Genomic DNA, 19,591 nt, shown 5'->3' with positions numbered 1-19,591 from the left:
TTCAGGCCTCAAAAGGAAAAGGGAAGAGAAAAAAGAAAAAGTCCAAACCTCCAGCTACTTCCCTCTTCATGTCTTGTAATTGTTTTCAATTTGTTTTTCTCAGTAAAACTGTTTCCTTTTTCCTCTAGGAAAAAGTAACTGCAAATTTGTGTAACTGCAAATTTCCTTAATGTCTTTGCATAGTAATTTCATCTCTAATTTATGAATCCAAATAAACCCTGTCTTCTTTCCCATACTATTAATAAAAAGACAAAAATGGACATAGTATCAGTTTCTCATGTGTGCAGAGTAATGTGCACAGCCTGACTGCAGTCTCACTAAAAGTTAATCTCACTTTCACATAGGTGTAATTTTACTGCATCCAGTAGCATTCCTGGCATCCTTTGCTGTTGCTATATCAGGAAAAGACTTGCTAAACTTCCACACAACTACTGATGAGAGTAAGCGTTTGCTTTAGCCAAGCCCATGGGTTATGACAGAGCAGCAGATCATACTTGTGTTGATGGATGAATAGTTCCATGAGGGTTTAGAAGACTTCTAAACGTGTGTACCTGGGGAGCATCAGCTGGTGTGGTGCCAGGGGTGTGAGTGTAGCAAACAGCTGCCAGAAAAACAATGCTGTTGTCAGCCTGTTATGAAATCAGCTCTGATCCCAGGCAGCTTTTCATGCATACTGTACACCTGCAGTCCCTGCTGGGCTTACTTGAGCGAGCTCTTAACCTAGGGAGCCTAGTTACTAGTGGCTGTAGCACCCAATAGCTCAGTGTGGACTTGGGATCAAAGCATGCACTCTTCACCTTTGGCCTCTGTGGTCTGTGCTGAATCCTGTGCTCCCAAAAAAGCTGCATTGATAGCAGTTACCTGATAAAATTTGTATACACAAGTAACCTGGGTATGTCTAGACACAATGTCTACATGCCATCTCAATCAATTCCATTTTCATTATGGTACAGGATGAATTATGACAGCAGCAAAACCTAATTTGAACTGCAGCTGAAGAGGGCTAGGGGGAGGCGATATTCTGGTTTACCATACAATCCTCTGGAGAAAAGAGTTCAGATCTGTCTTAGGTTATATAACAGAAATGAGGTTAGCAGATTTGGTCTAATCCCTTGTGGACAGGCCCACCACAGAGCATGGAATAACGTGGATAACTGTCTGTCTGCATGATTGCTGACGGCTTTGCTACTGCAGCAGCAGCAGAATGCTGCTAAGCCAGGATCCATCAGGCACTGAGGCTTGTGCAGCCTCTGTTTTAAAAGCTGTTCCAGAGTCTCTTAGTCTCAGAATTGTTGAGAACACGAAGAGCAGCCTGGTCTCTTAGAACAAACAAAAAGGGCCCAATCCTTTGTCATTTTGTGAATACTGTTTTTGTTTTGCTCTGACATTGCAACTGAGTTGGATAATTAGGCTGATTGGCCTAATTGAGGCCTATGTTTAGAGGGGTGTTCTTGGGGCAACACTGAATACCCTAAGCCAACCCTGCCATACATGTAAACTCCTAACTTTTTTTTCAGTCAAACTGACCAGTCCAGCCTTTATGCCACAGCAGGCAATTGGCAGTGAATTGGAGCAGCTAAAAAAGTCCTTTGTTCTTTGTAGTGGATTAGCCTGGTCCCTGACTGAAAAAAAGCACATCAGCATGCATTAGTGGCACCTTTCTAAATTCACAAACCATATCAGCACAGGTCAGAAAAAACTACAGCTGTCCTAATCGTCAGGGAATTCATTTAATTTACAAACAAACTGAAAAATACACTAGATACACTAACTGCTGCAGCCACTTCTGGGGCAAAAACCTCACGGGTGACCAACACTTCCTAAGGAGGAAAGAGGAAATGTGTCCTGTGACTGTAGAAGTGAAGGCTCTGTGTGGGCAGGTGTAGCAGTTGGGATCTGGCTGTGACACCACTTAACACGTGCTGTCACTGCAATGCTGCCTGAGCTCAAATGACTGCAAGTGGCAAAGGCTGCTAGGGCTGCACGTCCCCTGTGGACAGGTAGCACTTCCAACCCCTTTGGTGCCCCTGAACAGTGTGTGGCAAAGCCCAGTTTAGTAGAGGCGGGTTCAGAGGGCACAATGGCACCTGCTAAATCGCTACAATGATTTCCTGCAAGACCTTTATTTTCCTAGCCATGTACTGTATTGATCAGGCGACTTGGTTGCTGAAAGAAGGCAGGGTGATGCAGCTGGCAAATCCTGCATGATGTGCTCATTTGGAACATAGTCCGCAGGAAAACTACAGAAAGCTTGGAAAAGTAAATATGTGTTTACCAATTTGTTTTCAGCCTGGATGATATCAGTGGAAGTTGTGCTTAAATACAGTGGACAGGCCTTGTAACCTCATAATGGTGCTGCTGCACAAAGATCTAATTTTCTAATCTTCTGTTTCTGTAAGATGGTTTCAATCAATAAGGCATCAAAACCTACTGCTTTGCCCATGTCCAAGACAGAAGACTTGACACCTTAAAAAGATATTAAATTTGATGCCTTAAAAAGATTATTAATTGCAAATAAATTCTTAAGGTAGGATGTCTGACGTCTGTGTGATTATCAGGAGATTACTGTATTGCTCCAGAGCCCTTTTTAGTCTACCTAAAAGGCTGGGCTTTTTCTGCGCCTGTTTCAATCAGACCTCTAATGCTGTGCAGGACTGAAATGGGCTGCACTGGCTGGCCAGTATCCGTTGTTTAAGCCTGCGGACTGCAGGTCTCAATCACGGGGGCCAGTGTGGCTCAGGGAGGAGGGCAGCGAGAGGCGAGGGCCCACTGCGGGACCGGCTGGAAGCGCTCAGGGCCCGGCCTCGACATGCCGGACCTTGGGGAGAACCGTCCCTTAGCGGCTCCCAGGGCAGTGGGGCCGGGGCAGTGAGTCCCGAGGCAGTGGGGCCCGGGGCAGTGGGGCCCGGGGCAGTGGGGTCGGGGGCGGTGGGGCCCGGGGGCAGTGGGGCCCGGGGCAGTGGATCCCGGGGCAGTGGATCCCGGGGGCAGTGGATCCCGGGGGCAGTGGATCCCGGAGCAGTGGATCCCGAGGCAGTGGATCCCGAGGCAGTGGGGCCCGGGGCAGTGGGGCCCGGGGCAGTGGATCCCGGAGCAGTGGATCCCGAGGCAGTGGATCCCGAGGCAGTGGATCCCGGAGCAGTGGATCCCGAGGCAGTGGGGCCCGGGGCAGTGGGGCCCGGGGCAGTGGATCCCGGAGCAGTGGATCCCGAGGCAGTGGGGCCCGAGGCAGTGGGTCCGGGGCAGTGGGGCCCGGGGGCAGTGGATCCCGGGGCAGTGGGGCCCGAGGCAGTGGGGCCCGGGGCAGTGGGTTCGGGGGCAGTGGGGCCGGGGGCAGAGGACCCGGGGGCAGTGGGCCCTGGGCCCGCCCGGCCCCACAGCGCGGGGAGCTGCGGCCCGGCCGGCAGGGCCGAGCGCTCCCGCCCCGGCGGCCGCCGCGCCTTCCGGGCAGCCGAAAGCAGCGATCCGGGCGGCGCAGGCCGCGCGGGGCACGGCCGGGAGGGCGGGCAGCAGCCGTGAGACGCGGAGTCTCTTGCGCTCGCCGGCCGGGCAGTGCCGGGGGGCCGGGCGGGGGGGCGCAGCGCAGGCACCCCCTCCCTGCCATCGCCGGGCCGGCGGCGGGGTCCGGCAGCGCCCCGTGCGCCTTTAAGGGGCGGCGGGCGGGCGGGCTGGCAGCGGCATTGTTCCCTGACGTCACCGCAGCCTGTGCGGCGGCGGCGGCGGCGGCTGCTCTCAAACTTGCCTTTGTTATTCGGCGCTCCCCGGCTGACACCGCGGCCGCTCGCAAAACGCGGAGCCGGAGCGCTCCGGAGCGGCGGGACGCGCCGCCCGCCCCCGGCTGGCCGCTGCCGCCCGGGGCTCCCCCCGCGGCGCTGCCGGGCCGGGCGCGCCGCTCGGGCTCCGCGCCGGGGGCGCACGGCCGCAGCACCCCCCGCGCCCCGGGGCGGTCGGGGGCGGCCGGAGGCACGGGGAGAACGGCAGGAAGAGGGGTCTTTTTCCTGGGGACGCCACGAAGGCGTAAATGAGCGGGGCGGGGGCGCTGCCCTCGGGGGGCGGCGGGCGGTGGAGCTCCGCAGCCGCCGGCCCCGCGCGGATCGGCGCGTCCAGCGGCGGCGGACGGGGACAGCCCCCGGGGGGACCGGCGGGGACAGCGGCCGTAGCGCACCGTAACGCCTGCACGCAGCTGAAAAAAATATATTAAAAAAATAATAATCAGACAATCTTCCCCCTTCCCCGAGCGATCCGACATCCCTTTACAGTCCCGATCGTTCTCCTCCTCCAACAAGAAGACGAATGTGACCAGCGAGAAGCTACACAGTGCTGTTTAAATTGCTTATCTTAATTGCATAATCTAACAAGCCCCGTTGGAGCAGGGATGAATATATTAGGCTTATTAACAACTCATCATAAAATATTGATTGTCCTGGAAGTGTTTTATCAAGGGGAAAAGAAGTCGAGGGAGATGTTTTTTAGCAGATTGGTGCTCGTCAGACAAGGACGGTTTCTTCTTATTTTCTCCCTGGAAATCGGGCTGGGTTTCCTCAGGAGCACAGGGGAAGAGAAAAACAGCGCAGAAACACGCCCTATTGTTAGCGCCGGGGGCCGCGCTCCGGGGGGGCCCGGCCGCTGACCGCCCCCCGAGCGGGGCCGCCCCCGGGCCCGCCCCGCCCGCGCCGCCCGCCCGCGTCCCGGCCGGCGGGGACCCCCGGGACAGCCCGCTCCTACCTGGGTGGCGGGAGCTCCGGGCTCGGGAAATAACAGCGGCCCCGAGGGTGGCGGCGGTGGCAATAAATGGAGGGGGGTGGGGGCTAAAGTGCAATAACGGAGCGGCAGGATGTCTCGGCGTTCCCGTGTAATCCCCCTGCCCGCCCGGTAGTTCCTTCCATGCCCGTAAAAATTCTGTCGTGAAGACGACAGAGACGGAGACACCTCATGCTCGAGAGTGTGTTAGGTCCAGGGTGGTTTTCCCTCTATTTAATAATACAAAAACACCGAAGGGAGTATACATATTCTCCAGCTTTCAGTTTCCAGAGTGGAAGGGTTTCCGAGTGCTTGGTATTCAGGAAGACTAAAACGAGAATCCCCGCCTTAAAAGAGACTGTAAGACAATATTTGTATTTTAACTCGTATCTAAGATTTTTAACTTCGTGTGATTTGGCGGGGGGGATGTGTGTGTGTGAGTGTGTGTGTTATTGCGGGGGGAGAGGGGAAGGGAGAGGGCGAAGGGAAGAACATCCCTGTAGGAGGCAGCTCCCTTTCAGATAGGAATCTGGGACAGATTTTGCCAGCAGCCACAAAGCATGGCCCTTTGGTAATAGAATAGCCAATGTAATTTGACACTTCAACTTGCTGTGCTCTCTGCTAGTTGATTCACTTACTCACCCACTAACATTGAGCTCCTTTTCACTGTCTGTGGGCAAGGGGAAAAAAAAGGAGGGGGGGGGAAGGAAGAAAAAAGAAAGCAGGGGGAGAAGGAAGAAAGGAGGGGAATAAACAAAATTATATATTTAAAAATACCCGAGTAGAGCTGCAAATCAGTTGGGGAAAGAGGATTTTGCCTGCCTTCTTCCTTATTATTTTGCTGCTGCAAGGCTGCTTTGCAATCCGTAGGTAAGTTTCGCGTCTATTTGCGCTCCCTGCTCGCACCTCCCCGTTCGCGGCCGGGCAGGGGTTGCGTCTCGGCGGAGCAGAAACAATGGAGCAGCCACGCTGGGGAAATAGGTGTACCGGGAGGAAAAAAAAAAAAAAAAAAAAAATGAAAACAACAACATATTTATTCTGCAAGGGGAGAAAATGTGTGGAGACTTCTTAAAGGGGCAGACTGTCCCCGCCGAGGCGCGGGGCGAGGGCGGGCGGGCAGCCGCGGAGCCGGGCCCGGCGGCGGGGAAGCGGCGGTACCGGCAATGCCCTTCCCGGGCCGGCCGCGGGGTCGCGGGGGGACCCGGCCCGGGGCGAACTCGGAGCAGCCGCGGCTGCGGCGGGCGGGCGGCGGAGGCGCCGCAAGCACAAAGGGGGCTGCGGGAGCGGGGCGGCGGCTGCCCCCGGCCGGGCGAGCGCCGTCGGGGCGGGCTGGAGCCCCGCGGCTGCGGCTCGGGGCGAGCGTGCCCGGCCGCCCGTGTGCGTGCCCGGCCGCCCGTGCGGCGCTCGGGGGACGCGGGGGGAAGCTTGCGCCTGTTCCGGGGGCTCCGGGAAGCTTGCCTGGGTGTACATTCCTTGTGTCTGGGCTTTGAGAGCCAGTTGGGACCTGGGCCTCTCTCGCCAGGCAGGAGGAAGGAGCAGCCCCCCTCCCTCCCTCTCTCTTCCCCTCCCTCCCCCCGTGCATCTGTCCAGGAAGCCGCCGGGCGGAGGGGAGGGGGCGCGGGGGCAGCGGGCCGGGGGTGCCCTGCCCTGCCCGGCCCGGCCCGACCCGACCCGGCCGGAGCTCGCCCGCCTTTGTGCGAGGGCAGCGGGGGAAGCGCTTCCAGGGGCGGCCGGCGGAGCTGCTCGCGGGGAGAGGGGGAATGGCAGCCAGTTAAAAGACACTTCAGGAATGTAAACATAAAAATAGGAGCCATCCAGCCACGCTCTTGTCCCCCCCCACCCCCCCGCGGGGCTCGGGATAGCATTCTGGGCTGGCGCGGTAGCAAGGGAAGGAGTACGGCAGCCTGAGACAGGGGGAGGAAGTTGTTACTATAATCGGGGTTTTAGACTGTAAACTTTGTTTTGCACGTGTAAAGTTTAATTTCGGTGCCGCCTCGGAGGCTGCGGTGAGAGGCGCGGGGCGGCGCCTGGGGGTCCAGGAGCGCAGCCCCCATCGCCGCCTCTGCCCGGGCGGAACCGGCCCGGCCGCGGCAGCGGGACCCCCGCACCGCCGCTTTTGTCTGGGCTTTACCGGGGTCCCGCTCACCCGCCCGGCAGCTGCACGACTTGCTGCAAATTGCGGCTGCAGCGTCAGTTCATCGAGACCGAAGCAAACTTAAGGCGCAGCTCTGCTGTGTCGTCCGATCGTGCGCCGTGTGTATTTTTGTGCTTCACTTAGTAATCTGCAAACGGCTTAATGGCTCTGTAGTGCCAGAGGAATTGGTTTTCTCCATTTACTTCAGCAGGCCTGACTGAAGCTGGTGTTCTGACTGCTTTTTTCAATGCATTGACACGAGAGAAGAGGATTTAACTTGGCAGCCTGAACAAATGCTCTATCAAAGGTTTCCTAAGAGACAGTAGGAGTGCTGGGGTGATGAATGACCTGGGGTAGTTTTAGGGTGCTACCTATGCAAGCTTTCTTTTAAATATGAAATGGCCATTTAGGGCTCTGAATAAAACTGCGTGCATCAGAAAGGCGACAGGCTTATAAAATTTAAAAGGGCAAGAGCCCATTAATGCTGTGGCAAAGCTTTGGCTCCCAGCTCTGGTTGAGTAGTTCCAACTGCCGTGAAGTGCCAAAGCTTTTAAGGAATCTTTAGCAGCAGCTTCTCTCTAGCTGTGGAACGGACCTTGGCCTTGCACACTGCAAGTTTAATGGTGCAGCCTCTCTTCCCCACGCAGGGGAGGGAAGGCGAGGCAGCAGGCAGGTGTGAGGGCACTGGGGATAACCTAGGGGTGAAGCAAAATCAGGAGGGGAATTAAAAAAAAAAATAAAGCTGTATGTTGGAATGTATAGCTAAAACTACTTACTGGTGGGAACCTGTTCAGGTTACGATACTGGGGCAGTAACATGGCACAATGGGTAACTCAAAAATATTACTAGCAGCAGCAGAAAAGTTTGACAAACGAATGTAGCAAAGCTAAACACCTTTGGGAAAGGAATCCCTCTGACGAACAGAGTTGGTCATGGATTCAGAGCTTCACTTCCTTCTCTTGACTGGGGAAAATGTACTATGGCATCAATCTTGTCTTGGCGGGGCCTGGTGCAGGTTTGTGAATGCCAGAAGACTCGCTCTGACCTTTTTCTGTTCCAAGCTGAGGATGTTGAAACACCAGCCATCAAACAAAAGAGACATTGAAAGCAAGATCTGCAATGGAGCACGTGTGACTTTGAGGCTAGCTGAGTGCATTTGGTGGCTGTTTTCCTCAGAGTTTGGGGTGGGGAGGAGGAGAAGGAAAAGGTCGCTTATTTCTGCATTGAGGTTATAGAAAACCGAACTTGAAATCCCATAGTCAAGTACTTTTTTTGTCTTTTTAAGTGTTGTTTTAAAGTGCCTTGATTTCTGCTCTTTTTACATATGTATCTGTAATTGCTACATTAAAGGAGGAGAATTATTTTTCCCCATGGTTGCAAGGAGGACCAGGAATTTTGCAGAATCCACTGCATTAAAAAAGAAAGAAGCTTAAAAAAAAAAAAATCTTTAGGATTATGTTTCAAAACAATGAAGAATTTCCTGGGATTGATTTGACAGATTGTGATTTTTATCTACACAAGATAACACTACCTTGAAAAGTGGCTGATTTTGAGATTATTCCGTAAATTGTAATTTAAATTTACTTTGGGCTTTCTGAATTTAAGAAGAACGCCTTTGGGACCAGTTGATATAGGTATCTAACCTGCCAATTACATTCATGTCAACATGGACAGATGCTTTTATTGTTTGCATTGTTTACAGTTCACAATACCTTAAATAAACGTTGATCATGATTAGAAACAATAATTGAGTCTGTGGCAAAGGATCAATGAAAACTTTGTTTCAGGAAAGAAGTGAGTTGCTGTGTATATGTACAGAGAATGTTTTGTGCTCTCTGAGATGAAATAAATCTGCGACCTTAGTATGGCGTACAATTCTGGTTTTAGATCGTTTTAAGAAACCCACAAAAGATAATGGATCAGTTTTTGCAACATCTGAATGATTTCTCCTGTACAAGGAGTGGAAAGGCAAGGCTCTGTAGCATAGTTCCATTCATAACTTTTCTTGGGAGTTGCTTGCCCTTTGCCCCAAATCTCTTCCACTTTTATGGGCTCCAAAGGTTTTCTGTTGGAAAAGAAAAAAAGCCAAACCAGAACCAAGCCAACACCCCAAACCCTCACGGATGGCAGTTACATCACTGATACTATAGTTGGAGACAATGTTGGCTGGTTTTTAGCAATTTGATGTTTGTACTAGCAGCCTGGAAAGCCTGAAAAGGAAGAAAAATAGATTTGGGAAAGGAAAATGCATTGGAATTCCTTTTGCCTTCCCCAATGTTGTTGATAGGTTTCAGAACAACAGGGATCCAGCCTTTTTCCAGTCACACAGAAGATAATGTGACTGTGAGAAATGGAGCAGTGGCTGGCCAGGAACTCGTGGTGCCTGCTGTGCTGCTCTAACGACGTGGGTGATCAAGTGCTGCGGGAGGCGTGAGCTTGGCTTGTTATGGCTTTACCTGGGAAGCCTGTTTCTCATAAATAAGTAGGACTGCAGTTAATGCCTGTGGTAGCAAATTTGACCACTATGCAATTGGCTAATTTGTTCGCTCCTAGTTAGACCAATTTTTGTGAAATTCTATCCTGTATTGCACCAAAGCAGTGAGAATATTGCCAGAGAGTTTGTGTTGGTTTATGCTTGTTCCTGTCAACTGCCTGTTGTGGGACAAGCAACACAAGCCCTTTTTAGCCATTTAGGTGTATTTTATGGGAAAACACAGTTAACAACACATCAATATAGAACCACCACAGATAGACCTCCTGCTCAGATACTGTATGTTTTCTTTACACTCAGTTCACATCTTCACTCCAAGTGTACATAAGCCCTCCTGCTGATGACAAGTTGAGGCTGTCAGTAGTATTAGAAATAATTTCTGCTTTAAAATGGTGTCTTTGGCTTAAAACGTTGCTTTGCCATATTGATTTCCTTCCTCCCCCCTTCTTACTATAAAGCAGAAAATCCTTTTTGTAGCAATTTTCAATTCTTACCTTCCATTGGGTTTCATGTGATCATTAACGTTCAGCTTGGCTAATGTTAGAATATTTTAAAGAGAATATAGGCTGCTAGGGAAATGTCCAGGCAATGAATTGTAATGGATCTCCACAGCTAGACTGTTGGAGGCAGTAGTGTATTATGAGAGTAGGAGATGGCCTTACACTTGTTACATGTTATTTTTGGTTCTAATAGTTTAAGATACACTGAAGTCTACATTGCCTGCAAAGATGAAGTTTCCTGGCTTCAGTACAGCGCCTCTGCCCTTGCCTTTATGGAGCAGGGCAGATTTCTATGTGTATTAGGTATCCAGTAAGAAAAGCAAAGTTGTTCTTAGACAGACAAAATCACTTTCAACCTAATTTCTCCTGTAAGTGTCAATAGAAATTAAGTTACCCCACAGGGAATGAGTAATTCTTTAAAAGAACTTACCCTTCTGAAGGCTCCCATAGGTGATCACTCGTTCTGGAATACCTGTAGTTCCCTTCAGTTGCTTATGCATTTTAGCTCTGTAGCAGGGGATAGAGGAACTAATTTTTACTCCCTGTAGTGAATGGTGTAACATCCAACAAATCCTTTCCAGTCATTGATGGTTGATGCATTTTTAAATAAGGTTTAGGATCTAGTGAAATATCTAAGCTTGAAAAGGGACTTCTGTCCTTTACACAGATAATCCTATAGATCAGTCTGGTTTGTATTTTGTCTAGTGTACTAATATTGGGGTAGTCACATACAACCTATCACAGTAACATTTTATTAACATAAATGTGGGAAGCATATCCCCTGGTTGGTGATCCAGGGTTTGTTTTGACTCTGCAGACCAGCTTTGACTTGATTCCCAAAGTGAAGCTGGAAGGCTCCTGGCTCAATACCAAGCAGGGGGAGGGAGGAAAAGAAACTGCTCAAAACCCATTGGATAGGCACAGTGCTACAAACCTGTGCAAATTTCATAAAAGTGTGAGTTTGTATTACCTCTACTGCTCATTGTTATTCTATAACAGGTTTCTTTTTAATTTTTTGTTTGCTTGTTTGTCCTGGCTTATGTGGATGGTGGAGGCCTGATTTATAACTCATGTCCTCATGCTAAGACATCCTCTTTCAGTCCTGTGAAACCTACCCAGGCGATTGTCCAGCTGCTGATCCATAGCCAGTTGTGTTACTCTCTCCCTGTAGGGCTATATGCCAGATTTTTGGTGTTGGCTGTGGGCACAGAGGGACTCTGGTTGCTGTAAACCTTTTTTATTTCCAGGGAAAAGCAGCACTGCCGTGGGCCTGACTTCAGAAAGGGGAACTACTGTAGCATGTAGATAATACATATGTGTTGTCAGAGATAGCAGGAGAATGAAAGCCACAGAAGTGATGCATCTGATAATGTCATGCAAAACCAGTATGGAGATGGTTTGTTGTCTTTATTTGGTTTTCTTCAAATCTTACTGGTTTTCATGTTCTCAGCTCTTTGCCTGGTAACTGGTGAACTCTTCTGGTGATTTAGTTTAGTAGTCAGGTTGGTCCAGATACCATTAACTAGAGAATACTGACTGCTTGATCTAATGCACAAGCATGGGGAAATGGCCTCACTTATATGGCAGCTCTTTGTGAAATACCATTTGACATCTTTGCTGATTAGTTAAAAACATGTTTGAAGAGTAAGAGAAAAAGCAATACCTTGACAACAAGTTTGTGTTGTCTTTTTGGATTCTTGTAGTTTTTCATTCCTTTGAGACTTCAGGGCTCCGATGACTGACTGGCTGGCACAGTGAACAGTATCTGTCTTAGAGATTTCTAGATAGTCTCATAACTAATCAGAAAGCATTATTTATTGGGACTGCAGTGACACAGATATATGACAGAATAGTAGGGGCTTCAATTGGCTATTTAGTAGCAAAAACAGTTCCCTTGATGCGTATCTGCTTGTTTCTTGGCTACATTCCTGAGTCCCTCTGAGAACAGTGGAGTCTTTTAGGCTGTTCTGAAATACACACCTCTGTATCTCCATCAGTAAATTCTGCAGTGCAGGTTTCTCTTCTTGTGTTTTTGAAAACAGATGAACTGATCTAGTACTGGTTTAGTGTCTAAGTAAGGGCACCATGGGATGAGGGAGATGTGCAGGGCAGTTGGTGCTTGAAAAGGCTTGAAATGAGATTTCCCTGGAGATTGTCTGGTCTCACATTGACAAAGGGGGTTTTGGTGTCTACCTCACCAAAAGCAGACATCATCATAAGCTTGTAAGGTGTTTTTATGACTTTGATTTTATGTGAAACTCAGACCTTTCCCTTGTGCTCTTCTCTTGGACATGACTGTTGTCCAATAGCCACCTGCTAAATGGGCATTCTCCAGCTCAAAGGTTACCATCTGCTCTTGGTTATTTTAGAGGTGTGAGAGTGTGATGCATGAAGGGAAAAATCCACCACAAGAGAGTTCAATGACAGGGAGGAGAGGCTGGAGCCTGAGTTGCAAGACCTCCATCCCTCCAACTACAACCCCTTTGTTGAGGAAATGAGAAATCCATCAACTGCTGTCCTGCTGAATCTGTGCCCAGTTTGAACAGCTCTTCTGTTTGTGCAGTCCAAAAGTAGGATGCCCCCATAGATAATGTGAAAATAAAGACCTTACATATCATTGCTTTCACATAAGCCTTAGCTTTCCTTAGTATAGCACATCTCTAAGATCTTGGCTATTGTAAATGATAAAAAGAAGCCTTATAAACATGAAAATTTCCTTAGAAAATGCATTTGTATAAAATACATTGCAAAATACAAGTTCCTGCAGCTAAGCTGTTTTGACAATAAGCACTGCTACACTTCAGTTTTAAAACTATGATATATTTTTAGGTAAATGGAAGAGCCATTTGATTATCTTCCCCTGTCCTGCCAAACTGTGCCAATCCTACTTCACCCTAAAAAAAGGGGGCAAGAAAATGCTTTAAAAAGCAGTCCTAGAGACTTCATTGGCACTGAATTCTTGGAAGAGCAATTTGTTTATACATCTACCCATAGATGAAAGAGAAAAGAGTTTATTATCCTGCAGGTTTGCAGGGAAAAAGAAGAATGATAAGGTTGTCAGGCAGTCTACCGAGTCTCTTAGTGTCCTTCTTGTAAATTCTGTGTTTGTTTAATGCTTATAACTCTTTTCCCAGCAGTGGGATCACAGAAAAGTTAACTTCTTTACAGCTGTTGCATACATAGCTTGTGCTTAGGTCTCCCTTACAGCAACCCAAGGCTTTCCCCAAGCCTTTTCAAGTAAAGCTTCCCTTCTCCACTTAGCACAGGTTGATGCACTTTACATTTAATTAAACTTCTTTTTTTTTTTTTTTAGCTGGAATTCTTGTTCTAAAGGGTGTCAGGCCAGTGAACTGTCATCCTGTATGTGCTTTTGTGATCCTGACTATCTGCACACTCAGTTCACTGTCCTTTAGGTGCTTGACAAAACCACAAAACCTTACCTTTCTGTTTCACAGAAAACCAAGATGCTGAGTTGCAGTGGGCAATGTGGATGGTAGTTGTATGACTGAAAAGGCAAATTCAACATCTGTTTCGCTGTCAAGGCTGTTTCTTTACAAACTAGTGTTCAAATTGATCCCATTCACAGGTCTCTTTTTGATTCTGAGATATCCACTCTGATATGTCTCACCTGGTGAGACTTAAAGCAGCTATCAGTCCTGCTTTTAGATGTTTGTTTCAGGAACTGTACTTGGGTCTTTGCTTGTTCTCTCAAGTGTGAGATTTCTCCAAAAATCTACAGCACTGTTTTAAAAAATATTGGGTTGCAATCCAGCTGGAGTTAGATACCATTAGAGATGGGAGCCTGCTCGTTTTCCAAATGAATGCGTAGCTTTGGCTTTTGGCACTGTAATGCTCTGACATCTCTCACATTAAAATCATAACAGTATTATGTAAGGAGAAGTTATTTTGGGTCACTAGCAGAGCCCTCTCAGACTTGGTTAAATCAGCCTTGCAAGTTAAAACACTCGGGCTCCCATCTTCTTCCTGCAGCTTTTTGGCAATACCAGTGTGTGGGTGCTGTGTCCTTTCTCAGCAGTTTGCCCTCTGCTTTGCTGGGGCTGCATCGCTGCTCTGACCCGGCTTCTGCCACAGCAGTGTGGCTGTGGGGAGCCCTGCAGAGGAAGGGCTTGCTCAGCACGGCTCAGCACTGCTCAGCACAGCTCAGCACAGCTCAGCACAGCTCAGCACTGCTCAGCACTGCTTCCACTCTCCAGCCCCAGCTGCTCTGAGGTGGGACTGCAAGGAAGGAGAGAGCAGGGAGCTCTGATCCTGCTGCTCCGGGCTCTGGCAGCAGGCAGACAGGAGTTGTGTGGGAAGCTGGATACCCAGGAGAGCTTCAAACTCCACTAAACAAAGTCCCACGTCTGCAGTGGGCACTTGCTTGTTTATGTGTAACTCAGGAGTCACTGTTTCATTTGGCCTTGTTATTCTTTAGCAAAGGACAAGTGAAACACCAGCTGTTGGTGACCAGCAAGAGACAGAGTACAGAATGAATCCAGGGGAACCTCTGCAATGTTTGTTGGTAACAAATACTTAAACCTGGTGTTTAGCAAAGGTACAGTTTAGATATGAAGGATGCCATACTTGGAGTGGTGTGAGCATTAGAAATGCTTCCTTTGGAGACCTGTCCTTGCATTCTGAGTGATCCTTGGGTACGAGTTATGCATAATGGATGGCCATTCGGAGATGGGTTATTCTTCAGAAGGAATCAGCAACAGGACAGAAGATAAATATTTTAAAAGATGGACATGAAATTGCTGTGCCCCCGAAGTGTGTGTGGCAGGGAGAGCAGAGCTGCTGGATTCTATGGCACTGGCTGGAGCTGTGCAGGGTGGGAGAGTGGAAAGGCCCCTGGGGCACAGAGCAGATGGTGCTCGGTGCTGCTCAGGTTGGGTGAGGCTGTGCTGCTTTCTGCAAAGGGCAGTGCTGCGGATCGATAGAGCTTCAGAGCTTTTTGATTCAAATGGGTTCTGAAAATATTTGCAATCATTTTTATTCCACCTGTATTCATGGCAGATTGTTCTTTTGTAAAGGAACCAGTTGAAAAGCACCTGAGAGGTGCAGGGTCTGCAGGGAAGAGAAGGACAAGGCTGAGGTGGCTGCAGTGGCTGCTGGAGGGTTCAGAGTGGAGCTTTGAGGAGCTGGCTGGGGGGAAACAAATGAGTGCCTTGAATTCAGGATGGTGCTGCTTGTCTTATCCTTAAGCAAGGTTGTTTTATCCCCAAATAAATACAAAAAATACTGAAAATTTAGGATTTGTCTGTTGACGTTTCTTTTGGTAACTAATTGCTACTTGGATCATCTATTTTTAAGACTTTGGCATGTTTCCTCTTAGCTACCCTAGAGCATAGCTGCTCCCACAGAGTGGTGGCTGGTATGCTGCATTTAAGGCAGTGTTTTGTAACCTTTGGATCTCTGCCTTTAGCTCTCTGATAGGCTGTGATGGGTCCGTGTAAGCCCCTTGCCACTGGAGTGGCTCACCCACGGCAGCTCGGTGTGTGTGTGTGTGTGTGCCCAGAGCTGGGAGCCCCAGGCACATGCAGGTAAACACATTAGCGAGTGAAACGGGGATAAAGTCGATGCTAGTCAGGCTGCTATTGTGTGGTGCCCAGGCTGTGCCATGGTGACTAAGACGCTGTGATAGTTTCCTTATTGGCCACCATCTGTCTGCTCCTGGCTGGAGCTTCTTGGCTGGCACTGTGCCTTCGGAGAGGGACCAGCGCAGGGAGCCCGGGCTGGGCAGGGAGGGGACCGTGGATGAGGGGACCATGGATGCCCAGCAGGCTTCTGGTCAAGGCTGCATGATACACTAACTTAATCACTTTGGGAAAAAAAAACCCAAACATCTGAGACAGCGTTTTCAGTGTATTCTTAAAGGTTTTGCATCCTAAATGCACATACAAATCATTCAATGCATAAACTTTTTTGAAACACCTTTTGTGAAAGATAATCTGGTACCAATGCCTAATTTTAGAATATTAGTGAAATTTCACAAGTTTCTAGCAGTTTCATGGCATTATACAAATTGAAATTCAGATTTAAAAATTTTAATTTGGTCACCTAAAAAGAAACAGCATGGAGTGTGGAGTCTTACTCCTTTTTCTGAAATTGCAGCTATGGCCCTCGGTATCTCTTTCTCAATGAAGAGAAATGTAGATCAAAAATACTTGTAATGTTGCCAGCATCTTGTCCTAGCAATATCCCAGCATATTAAATCATAAAATAGAGAAATAATACATACATCTTGCTGTATGAAAAATAAAAATGTATTTTAAAGTATATATTTGCTCTAGTCATGATCCTCCTCAGTGTTCATGAATTTATACCTTATTTTGCTGTAGAAACTGGCAGCCAACATTACCTGAGAAACTGTTTATACAAGAAACGAAATAATGGGGAGTCAAGCTCCCATTTTACCTGTTGCATCCAGTTTAGGAGTATTTTGTAATAAATGAAAGGTGAATACATATACACCAACCACTCTTTGCTTTCCTTTATTGTTTAATAAGGCTAACCCCCCCCAAAAGGAGCACTGAAGAGGCAGGGATTCTTTGGCAGTTGATCTATTTGTGTTTTTAACGTAAAATATTTTTAGCCTGAGATGCAAAAATACATACTTTTGTATTGAAAGAGACTGTTGTTTCCTTTTATTTTAAACCCTGGATGAGAAACAAGATGTCAGACCTATTATAATGCAGCCCAGTAATTAACATATGTTGGTCTGCCTCTGCCAAGGATTTCTTATGAGTAATGCAAGTTGCACAAGTAGAGGAGTCAGGTGGCTTGTCAGTGAAGAATCATACGCATGCTTGAGTGATCAGATCCTAGAGACACCATCTGAGGATAGAATGTGTATCTGTGTTTGAATCTAAGAGCAATTACAGTGTAAGTGACCTCTCAGCTGTCTTAAGTTTAAAAATATAGGTAAAGTCAGTTTCTTCATGGTGGATTTTTCTATTTCCTAATGAGGCATACATGACCAATTCTGATTTATTTTCCTAATAAATATTATGGGAAACAAATGGTGTATTGTGGATTTAAATAACTAAAAGATTCCTGAACTCTGAAATGTGCTACAATTAATGTTTTTTCTACAAGGAGATTTTGTTCCTTAACCTGAAAGGAGACTGTTGCACATCAACACATGCTTTAATGTGGGCTCACAGTTAGTGAGTGCATTTTCTGCACAGGTCTCAATGTGACCTCATCATCTTGGCTGAAGGGACTAGAGCATGAGGATGTAATAGGATCAGTCAATATCTGAATATATTGCAAATATTAACAACTTAAAAAGACCAGGGTGTCTTTGGTAGTTTATCACCATAGTGTAAAACCATCAATTTTTTCTACTTAGAGTTGCATTTAATTTTTAGTTTGTATTTTGACATTATCTGTTCAGCTATAAATCAAGCTTGACTGTGACAGTGATGGCCTTCAGGCTACCTTTTGGTTGTAAATTCACAATTGTTTTTGCCTTGAGTGCCATTTTCAAGCTATGCAGTGTGGATAGTCTTGAATAAAAGAACTTTCAATACAGGAAGTGGATTTTGGTGCTTAGACTAATGGTTAGACTAATTTAAGATTGCTGGCCTTAAAATATTCAGCCATTAGAATCCAGGCATATCAAATAATTTTAAATAATAATAGACTTGAATCTTTTGCAAAATCTGCCTTTAGTACCCTGTTTAGGGTTCATATTTTCAGGTTTTGTTTTGGCTCACAAGCACTAGAAGCTCATTAAATGGACAGAGATGCTGTTATAATTGGTTCACTTAAGGAGTGAGTACACATAAAAGTACTATTAGGCTTAGCTCCAGGACTTGTTTCTCACTTTCTCCTTTGTTTTCAATCCATGTTAGGTTGTGGTAGGTCCAATTCACCCTCGGAGGGTGTTTGCCACCCTTTCTCAAACAGGGCAGTGCAATTGGTAGTTACACTTAGTAAAGCCACTTGTGTGTTTTTCAAATCATTGAGCAACTTGTGCCTTCCAAAAAAGTTAAGTGAGGACTTCAGTGGGTCAGAACTTCTGAGTTGCAAAATTTTAAGGTCTACAAAACGCTGATATCTCTAAAAGTGAAATTTTTTGATGTATTTTTTTTTCCACTTACACTGTCGTTATTCTAAACTGGGCAGATTCAGCAGCTTTTGAGATGATGCTGGAAAACCCAAGTAGTTTAAGGGAGAAATTCAGCAGCTTTTGAGGAGATGCTGGAAAACCCAACTAGTTTAAGGTGGAAATAGCTGGCTGAGAAAAATGTAGTGATGAGAAAGATGTAGCTGCATTTAATGCCACAGTGACATTTTTGCCATAGAAAGTGAAATTACTGAACTTGTGTTAATATTTATTGTGCATTCAAATACCTGTTGGAAGGCTTTGTGATCTATGGGTACTATTTTTATCTTCATTTACAAATCAGCAGGTGTTCACAGGCCTGTTGGACATCCATCCTTTTGAGGCATTTATGAGTAAACATTTCTGGCTGTCATAATTTTGGTTGGTCAAGTTCGCATTAATTGCTGCACTCTGTGCAGTTGTTCTAACGTTTAAATACTGCCTGTGAGCAGGTTTGATTAAAATTACGTCTCTAGGTGCACACTAAATACCTTTGATACCTCACCTACAAACAAGTGTAGAATTGTTGGTGAGAATGACAGCTGCAGGCAATAAACGAGGACAGTAATAGAAGTCTCAGTGCTGGAGAGAGCATCATAAATCATGAGGTGAGAGCAGCGTGTGTGCTGACAAATCGGTGAGCAGCTGCAAACAGCATTTTCCAGGTAAGAATTATTGCACTTGCTCCTGATAACTGCTCAGAAACCACCTCTTCCTTGTATGTGAGCGACTTTGCCCCTGCACAGGTACTCACAGCAGTGTAAGCTGTTGAGCTCTAGTATTCTGCCTGGGAATGGTGTTTTGTGATGTAAGCTACATATTGTACATTGGACCTTGGTTTTCATCCAAGGTGTATTCAAGTGTGAGTTTTCCCTTTCAGGGAGGAAAATCCCCATGCTTATTGCAGCAGATGAGTTATTTGATTTAGTTTCCTCAGAGGCTTTGGAGAAGTGTTCTTGACAGGTGGAGAGAAGGAGATGTATTTGGCTGGTTTTAAAAAGCTTGCTTTGTTAGCTCTTGCTGGGTGGAGTTTGGAGGAGGTACATATGCCTCTTCAAAAAATAAATAAAAAAAATGCTGGAAATGAGGCTGTTTAAGTAAGGGAGGTGATAATCCAGTCACATAGAAAGCAGTCTTGCTCTTCTACTATAAGGGAGATGAAAACTATTTTAATGAAATAATGATGGGAAACAGATGGCAAAGAGCTAGCAACTGAAATATTTTTTGAACACTAGAAAATAAGTGTCAAACACATGTCCTATAATGTAATTATTGCTAAAAGCATAACAAGTCAGAATATGTTTTTAAATGTTCAGATCCTTTTTTTATATGTAATTCAACCTTATCCTCTTGGGTTTTGGTTAATAGACTTTAATCTTGATAAATTAATGGCTTAGAAGTTTTAATGACCAGAAGTTACTGCCACTTTGCTTAGGCAAGTGAGTGTGACACTAGTGCCCTGCTCAGAAAGGTACACAGCTGGCAGACATTCATAGCTTTAATATTCTATTCTATATATAATAGAATTAGAATAATAATAATATATATAATATATATAATAATATAATTAGAATAATATAATATTCTAATATAACATTTAATATTATATTTAA

General features: G+C 46.7%; 1 protein-coding gene across 8 annotated transcripts in view; it reads left to right on the top strand.

The window, feature by feature from the left end:
- Positions 1–4,722: 4,722 nt before the first annotated feature.
- The window catches only part of ZMIZ1 (zinc finger MIZ-type containing 1), a 335,675-nt gene continuing 320,806 nt past the window's right edge, over positions 4,723–19,591 (top strand). For 2 of the 8 annotated variants that reach the window (XM_056494322.1, XM_056494317.1), the window contains exon 1: positions 4,723–5,100. The gene's annotated coding sequence lies outside the window, so the exon portion shown is untranslated. Of the gene's footprint in view, positions 5,101–5,271; positions 5,611–19,591 lie in introns of those variants that run through there. The other 6 variants (XM_056494320.1, XM_056494316.1, XM_056494324.1 and 3 more) reach the window with 5 other exon arrangements.

Source organism: Oenanthe melanoleuca, chromosome 6 (genome assembly GCF_029582105.1).
Source record: "Oenanthe melanoleuca isolate GR-GAL-2019-014 chromosome 6, OMel1.0, whole genome shotgun sequence".
NCBI classification, from domain to species: domain Eukaryota; kingdom Metazoa; phylum Chordata; class Aves; order Passeriformes; family Muscicapidae; genus Oenanthe; species Oenanthe melanoleuca.
This window is presented reverse-complemented; position numbering and strand designations above follow the sequence as displayed.